The 8,701-nt window shown below is 33.1% G+C and overlaps 1 long non-coding RNA gene across 1 annotated transcript; it reads left to right on the top strand.

Annotated features, from left to right (window-relative positions):
- Positions 1 to 2,541: 2,541 nt before the first annotated feature.
- LOC112489018 (uncharacterized) lies at positions 2,542 to 3,418 on the top strand. The gene is made up of 3 exons (XR_007238303.2): positions 2,542 to 2,672; positions 3,103 to 3,224; positions 3,329 to 3,418. It is a non-coding gene; the product is annotated as an uncharacterized LOC112489018 (long non-coding RNA).
- The last annotated feature ends 5,283 nt before the right edge of the window (positions 3,419 to 8,701 follow it).

Genomic DNA, 8,701 nt, shown 5'->3' with positions numbered 1-8,701 from the left:
TCTTCCTATCTATTCCTATGATGAAACAATGATACTTGGGAAAAGTTAAACTATATGCTTTTAATGATTTCTATACATTGGGGGAAGATCGAGAGGACTAATGCAAGTTACTCATAGATAAGAAATCATCTACGTGAGAGTGAAGTGGAGCCACTTCAGAGGAGAATTGTGGAAGATGTTCATAGCCAAAACAAACATAATAATGAGAATTAAAATGTGTCAAATAGGATTCTTATGGAGGCATATCATCATTCATACAAGTGATAAAAGGTTTGAGAAAATTACATCTTCCTCTAGGCAATAAAGTAAATATATTCTCATAAGGAAAAGTTCAAAGGATGGCACTTATCTATCCTATACAGGTTATAACTATATAACTTTACCACCAGAGTCTTTTTGTTTTATTTTTAAATCTCAAACTTCTTTTTTAGTCATTTTGTCAAATTCACTCATGTTAGGATTGTTAGAAAATTTTGATACTAAAAACCAGATAAATGGTACCATATATTAGTCTTGTTAGTTGATTTTTTTTTAATAGGGGAATTACAAGTTTTGAATGAATTTGTAATGGTCAATTAAATTATAAAAATTTACTTGCATAACATTTGTAATGACTAATTAAATATGAGATTTAATGATGAACATTATTAAATGGTTTAAAAACAATATTAAATACCAAATTAAAACCTCTACTTAGTTGAGGCCTATAAATAGTCTAACCTCCTTTCAGTTTAAAACATGGAAAAGTGACAAAACAGAAGGAGAGCGGGAGAAGAAGCTTTGTATCTCTCTTCTCATATCCTTCGAAAATCTTCTTAAAGTTCAAATAATTTCAAGTTCACCAAAAGAAGCTCAAAAGCGCAACATTCAAAGCTTATCTAGGCTATTGTATCCTAAGAGACAAATACATATAGATTTCTTAACACTGGTGAAGGGCGAATTACCTTAAAAACATGTGCAGAACACAGGTCTTGAACTTTAATTTCAAATCTTTCGTCCAAATCTCAATGTTGATACTAATTTTTTTATATTAATATTTTTGTGCCCAGATTAAATTATCAGTAATTTATTTATGCTCTTTTTCTAAGTTTTCTGTATGTTATTTTTTACAAGCTTATGTAACTAAGCTTATTGATTTCTTTTTTTTTTTTTTGGGTAATTTACTTGAATGCCCTTAACCTTGATATATTTTGTATATTATATTTTTATATAAATTTTCTAACACAAGATAGACAATGCAATTAACTTACAAACATAAAATATAAAATGAAAAAGTTAAATTAATTATTTTTTTATTATTATTTTTTTACATGAATTCATGGTACATTGATTGCCTTTAGAGGGCCTGCCTAGCCAACCAGCTGCTTTATTTACTAGGGAAATTTGGCCCAATACCTTCATAAGGACGAGGTTAATTATTTTTGCCCCCTCACTTGATATCTTTTTTGTTCTACCCCTTCAATTTTTTATAATCCCAAAATACCCTTATGTTTTTTTTTATATGTTTTTTTCTTTCCTTTCTTCATCCGACTTTTCTCCTCCTTATAATCAATATCCAGACCATTAGGAGCCCTCTGTTTCCTTTCGCATAAGCCGAATTGTAAGCTTGGAGACTATGCGTTTTGAAGGAGATGGTGAAGAGGCGACTCAGAGAGAAAACTGCAGGGTTTTAGAGAGCCCTACGAGCAGAAGCAGAAGCAACAGGTAGGCAACAGCGAAGTAGGAAAGCATGAGGCTCATTCGATCAATCACTGGTAATCTTCTCCTCTCCATTTTCAAATTCTTAAGCTTTTCCCCAGACATTTTCTTACTAGTTTCGCTAATAATGAAATAGTTTTTGTTTAAAATAAATAATATATTTTAGATTGTTATAATTCAGGGCAGCGTAATTCACTGCCGCGAGAGGTGGGACTGAGGAACTACGCAAGCAGTGTCTCTGAATATAACACTGTTATCAGTTCTCTCACCGCGCAGAGAAGGTAGATTCTAATTTTGATTTTCTTTTTATGGTTTTGGGATTTTTTTTTTTTTTTACAGAAATTGTGAAAGTTGTGTTCTTTTTTTTTTTTTTTTTTTTTAATAACGGTGGTGGTAGGCATTTCTTGCTGAGAGATATGTATAATGATATGATGCTGGATGGAGTACAGCCAACTAGGGATACATTCCATTCTGTCATCGTTGGAACCATGAAAAGCTCTTGCTTGCAGGACGCTTTCTACTTTTCTGACCAAATGAAATCCATGGGTTTGGTCCATGATTTATGTATTTGTATATATATGCTTCTTCTTTTTTTTTTTCGTTTTTGTTTTTTTTCACATGGATCTGCATTAATTCTTATCTGCTGACTATTAGATTCTTTCAAGATTGGAAATTTTGTATAAAGTTACTTTGTGTTTTTTTTTTCTTTTTTTTTTTCCCTAGCTATTACAATGTATTGCTTTGTGTTATAGGTTACTTTATACAACAGTTTAGTTTCTTGATGTAGTGCAGATGAACTCTATCACTGTTGACTCGAGGCCAAAGTGCTTGGTTGGCATTATATTTTATGGTTACCCTTCTTATTCTAGAATGTATGCAGAAGAAACAAGTTACTACTTTTTCTCTAGGTGATTGATGAAATAGATGGAGCTCTTGGTGATGGCAAAGGTGCTGTGGAGGTTATTCTAAAGATGGTAATTGTGTGTTTTATATTATTATTATTTTTTTGGGTCTTGTATGTTTTCCATTATTGAATGCTGCTTATTTATTAAATTTAATTGTCTGCACGCTTATTTGTGTTTTAATATAATTGTAGTTATAGTTATTTTATTACTATAATTGCTGTTGGTGATTAAATATAAATGCTTTCGTTGTTATCAGTTATTGTTGTCATGTATAATTCTTGTTTTCCTTAATGTTTAATGCAAACTGTCAGTTATTGCATTTACTTCATCATCAAGATGAGAATCATAAGGGAAATTTACTGTTTAAACTCCATGGTTGCACATTATATACATTAACAGAAACCTCCATTTCTACCGAGGGTAATATATTCAGCTATGGTGGTTTTTATTTCCCAATGCTCATTATATTTTTCACTTTTATTTTATGTTGTTCATATAGGTTTCTGCAGATAAGAAGTCTGATACAGGGAAGGAGAATTTTCCAAATGAAGAAAATCATGAAAGTACATAGAAAGTTTATCATTCATATGGAGTTTCCTTTTCATGATTCCCTGGAAAATGGTACTTAGAAAGTTTATCATTCATATGGAGTTTCCTTTTCATGATTCTTTTCATGTAAACTAGATAGTATTTTTTGCTTATTGACAACTACTTGCTTTCTGCAGGGTTCATATATTTGTTCAACCAACAGTTAATCGTGTTGTCAGCAGGTGATCCTTGACTACCATGGCTGATGTTTAACTGCTGTGACAATTTCAAGCCTTTCCATTTCTGATTTCATCTGTTTTATAGACATTTTAGATACTTTGTTGCTTTCATGATTTCTGAAATTTCCTTAGAATTTCTGATATGAAGTCAGTGAATGGAAATAGGATATTTAGATGGAAGACTTAATTATTTTGATTATCCAATTCAATCTTCGGGACAACATATCCACTTGCATACTTACTACTTACAAGACAGTTTGATAATGACTCGGTTTGTGATATTTTTCTTCCTTTGTTGATGTCGAGACCAATAATTCTACTCTTCACAGTTTGCATATAGCATTTATCGCATATGAGGACAGCTAAGGTTGTCAGTTCTCATTATATTTATTTAAATTTTTTTTGAGGGAATCCCTTATTTTATTAAATCAGAGATGCTTTTTTGTCAAGTATTAAAAAAAGTTAGTCATTTTTTTAGGTTGACATTTAAAATGAAATGCTTTAGTAATTTTCCTTAATTATTTACAATAATTATTTTCTTTGAAACTTGTATGCTAAATATTGTAACTAACTGCAGATATTTCGTTTGATTTCATCCAGGTATCAAATCTATCTCCGTTTTAGTGGAGGTGCCCCATATGCTTTTAATGGTGTCACTAAAGTTTGGCATTATACAAATTGTGGTGCCAGTTGGTGTTCGAGATTTTGACATTGATGGGGAACATTGGGTCAATTCGGGATTGATACCAATAGAGGCTTTTGTAGGAGCTGTAATATTCTCTAGGAGGTGTAATATTCTCTTGTTTTTATTCATAAAACACTTGTACAATGTCCTCTTGCTAATTTAGATTTTGTTTTTAGTTTTTGTACATGATTCTCATGTCAATATGATGTGTAAGGATCCAATTTCATTATTAAATTCTCCATATTATTTTATATGTGGAGAAGCAATAAATAAGAAGGATGATAATTTAAATGGATGGTATCAATCACTTTTACATGAACGGCTCCATGGTAGTATGTCCAAATGAGACTTGTTAGGAGGGAATTAATTGTCTGGCTTTTGTAAACTATTTAAATACATGGATATGAAATTGTAAAATAAAAATAACAGTTTTCCATTTCTCCTCTACCCTCATTTCTCATTGACTGTCTCGAATACAGGTGAAAATATTAAAACAATTTTTTTGACCATCTCTCATTTCTCATCTACCCTCATTAACTTCTATCCCTCTCTCTTACTGTCCCTGCTACCACATTAAATGAATACTGTGTCTTCCTCTCTCTTTCTCTTTTGTTGGTTAGGTACCTTTCAGCCTTTCTTTGCATTGACGAACATTGCAGAAAATCCCAAAATCTCTTCAGTTCAGTTCACTCTCCCTGCATCATCTGAAAATCTTCATTGTGGAGCCCATAGACTTCAAAAGGATGTAATTAAATTGTACGTTTCTGCAGATCGGAGTTAACGATTACCTGGTATGTGGATATATATACATATATATGTACATAATTTGGCTTTATGCTACTTCTTTACATAATTTTTTTTATCATTTATAATAATTTTTTTCCATCTTAATGTTTTGAAATCATGAACTCCCAATAGTAAACATAAATGGATTAATAACTAAGCCAAAAAATAAATACAATATACTTCATATTAATTTTGTTAATTTATTTTACGAAAAAATTTTCCTAAAATATACTTTACGTATAGCTGATAGATAAAGTCAAAATCAAATAATGACTTAGCCTTAGCACAATACTAGCAGTGAGGAAAAAGTATGAATTGGTACGAACAAAGGACGCGTTATAAACTGTAAACAAAACATTAAATATAATATTATAAAAATGAATCAATAATGTTTTGTTTGAATTCATAGAAAGATGATATCGAGGTCAAATTTAGAGCATTAGACCTTTCAATGGATCGATTTAATTAATAAATATATATATATTAGCCTAAGAATAAGAATTTAATTAGTCAATATTGTATTAAAAAAATAACCTTTACATGGTCAGAAAGGGAAAACATTGACCAAATATGAAAACTTGTTTGTCTTCTCTATCCAGCAGCTAGTACCTTCTATCAGCTTTCACAGGGTGTGTTATAAATATAAATATGTGTACATATATGTATACATTTTTCCCTTATATTGGATTCATTGTTTGTCACGTTTTGACATGATATATAAGTGCAAGTTCTATGTTGGTACTATTTTATATAAAACAATCCATAAATGGTTTGGAAATTTCCATTTGAAAATTACAACCTTTGTTTGTTACATACGGTCCATCAATAATTATGAAACACTTGCTTGTTGGAAAATTTAACGGCGGTTCTATCGGAATAGTTAATTTTTCCATTTTCTAAAAGCAAACCGAGTGGACAATCGAATTTGTCCAATTCTCTAATGTTATTGTAAACGAATGACATGCTAAATGTAACTATATTTATGATGTTTAACAAAATAATCCACATAACACCACATTGTCAACATTGCATACATTCAAGCTAACGTTATGTTATGATTTAGCACATGTGTCACAGATTTGACATCTTAATCTACTTGATCCACTATGTCTGTCAAGAGTAGCTATTCTACTAGGTGTTAATATGCAACATTTAAACAACATTTGTACTCATTTACTGAAAATCCATTTGTATTTGTATTTAAAATGCTATTCCACTAGGCGTTAAGCGTTAATAACATAATTGTTTGGCTTATTTTCTGTACTCATTTACTAAAAATGTATTTGTAGTTTTTCATTACTTTTGCTTCAGGATTATAGTTAAACCTTCCAGCAAAGATTCTACGATTGCAGGAGTAGATATTTAGTATGTTTTGAATTGGTAAACTCTTTGTGCTCAATGTCACAAATTTCAGTTTTACTATTCTACGATGGAACATGGAGTGTATGTTCTGAAGGTACCTGAAGATACCAACGTCAAAGAATGAAGATTATACGTATCAAAAGGAATTGTATGTTGGCCGAACTTGAAGATGTTGTCTACAACGCTCTCAACTTAGATTCTACACAACATCAATTAATCTTCAAGTTCATATACCATGTGTGTTTGTCATGTGAACCGTACGTTGTGGAAAATGATAAAGACCTACAAAGTTTTATAGAAGAGTATAGTTCACACAGACCTCAAGACAGATCTCCACTTATTGTTTATGTGTTATCCAGGGTTCCAAAGAGTATTAATACTGCTGGATGTGTTGTGAATAGGATACCTACAAGTTCAGGATTTATGATTATTGCCCCACTATCTGCAGTTCCTAAGACAGCTACTTGTACCTCTGATGCCGACCTGCAGTCCCCAGCGACCGAACTTCATGTACCGGAAACTCAACCTGGATTCTCTGAAAATCAAATTTGTGAAAACAATGTGCAATCTGTGGAACATGATCATGATAATGAGCGCTTCGACATTAATGATATGAATGAATATCGTGGACATGATTATTATCAAGATGAACAATTTGAGGTTGAGGTCAACACTGATCGTAGTGAAGATGGGTTATGAGACATTTGTTGGACCCAACATTCAGGACTTTCAGCTGGTCATAGTCGACATGGTGAGTCTCCTTATGGTAGTAGTCCAATTGATAATGTGAATGATGATGTGCTTGCCTCTCCTTGTACCGAAAATCATTTGGACATTCGACAAGATTCTACCATAACCATGGTTGAACCTAGGGTTAACCATCGCTTCTCATCCGTCAATGCCCATGAAATCATTCGAATCAACCAAATCTTTGCGAGTAAGAATGCGCTACAAAAGAAGATTAGTCTTTATGCACTAAGGAGAAATTTTGAATTCAAGGTCAAGAAGTCGGATAGAGTCCGATATGAGGTTGTATGTGCAAACGACAATTGCATGTGGCGAATGGGTGCTACCAAACTACATGGTGATAATACAGAGGCCTTCATGATTAGGGCCTTCAAGGATGAGCATATTTTCTCTTTAAATATCATGAAGAGGGATCATCGTCAAGCAACAAGTTCAGTTATCGGAGACATCATCCAGCCAATGTTTAATGGGATTTCAAGGCAATACAAACCTCGAGATATCATGCATGACATTCGCTCTAATTACGTAGTAAACATAAGCTACAACAAAGCATGGGTCGCTAAGGAAGTTGCACTATCAGGTTTGTGGGGCACGCCAGAAGATTCATATGCAAAACTTCCTTTATGGAGTCACGTTTTGAAGAGCAAAAATCCGGGCGCATTTACTCAAATTGAAACTGATGATCAAAACAAATTTTTATATTTTTTCATGGCACTTGGAGCTAGCATTAGAGGGTTCCAGCATATGCGAAGAATCGTAGTTGTCGATGGAACTACACTGAAGAATAGATATAGAGGTTTGTTATATATTGCATCATGTTTGGATGGGAACAATCAAATTTATCCACTTGCTTATGGAATACGCCCTGGGGAGACGGATGCGGCTTACACATGGTTTTTTGAGAGCTTTAAAGAAGTGTTTGGGGATGATCCGAATATAGCTTTTATATCGAATAGACACAAGAGCATTGCAAAAGCAATACGTACAGTTTTCCCTAATAATCACCATGGCCACTGCACATATCATCTTGGTACAAATTTACATGCTAAGAAGTTTAAAGATAATGTCAACGCGATTATATCAACTTTTAATGATGCAGCTAGAGCATATATTGTTGAGGATTTTGATAAGGCCATGCAGCTTTTAGAAGGGCTTAGTATTGAAGCTATACAATATCTCAAGGATGCAAGTCCTTCAAAATGGGCTAGATCACATTTTCCGGGCAATAGATACAACATAATGACAACTAACATTGCAGAGAGCATGAACTCTGTGCTTATTGATACTAGGGATAAACTTGTTTTGCCATTACTAGATCACATTCGTGATGTCTTGCAAAGGTGGTGGTATGAACGTCGAACTAATGCTGCTACAATGCAAACTCCTGTTACTAATTGGTTGGAAAAAATCATGCAGGACCGCTCAAATAATGGCAGAGGCTTACGTGTTATGCCAATGAACTTATATGAGTTTCAAGTTGTTGGCCATGGCATGTTCGTTGGAGTTGTTAACTTAGAAAATAAGACGTGCTCATGCAAGGAATTTGACATTGATGGATTTCCTTGTGTCCATGCAATTGCAGCATGTAAGCATCGACATATTTCTCCATATTTCCTTTGCTCGGCGCATTACTCAGTTGACTCACTCCGTGATGCATATTCGGAAACCATATATCCACTTGGAGATAAATGTCAGTGGCATGCTCTAGATGATATCATAAACCAGGTTGTACTTCCACCTCAAATTAGCAA

The sequence above is a fragment of the Ziziphus jujuba genome, chromosome 11 (assembly GCF_031755915.1).
Source record: "Ziziphus jujuba cultivar Dongzao chromosome 11, ASM3175591v1".
NCBI lineage: Eukaryota > Viridiplantae > Streptophyta > Magnoliopsida > Rosales > Rhamnaceae > Ziziphus > Ziziphus jujuba.
This window is presented reverse-complemented; position numbering and strand designations above follow the sequence as displayed.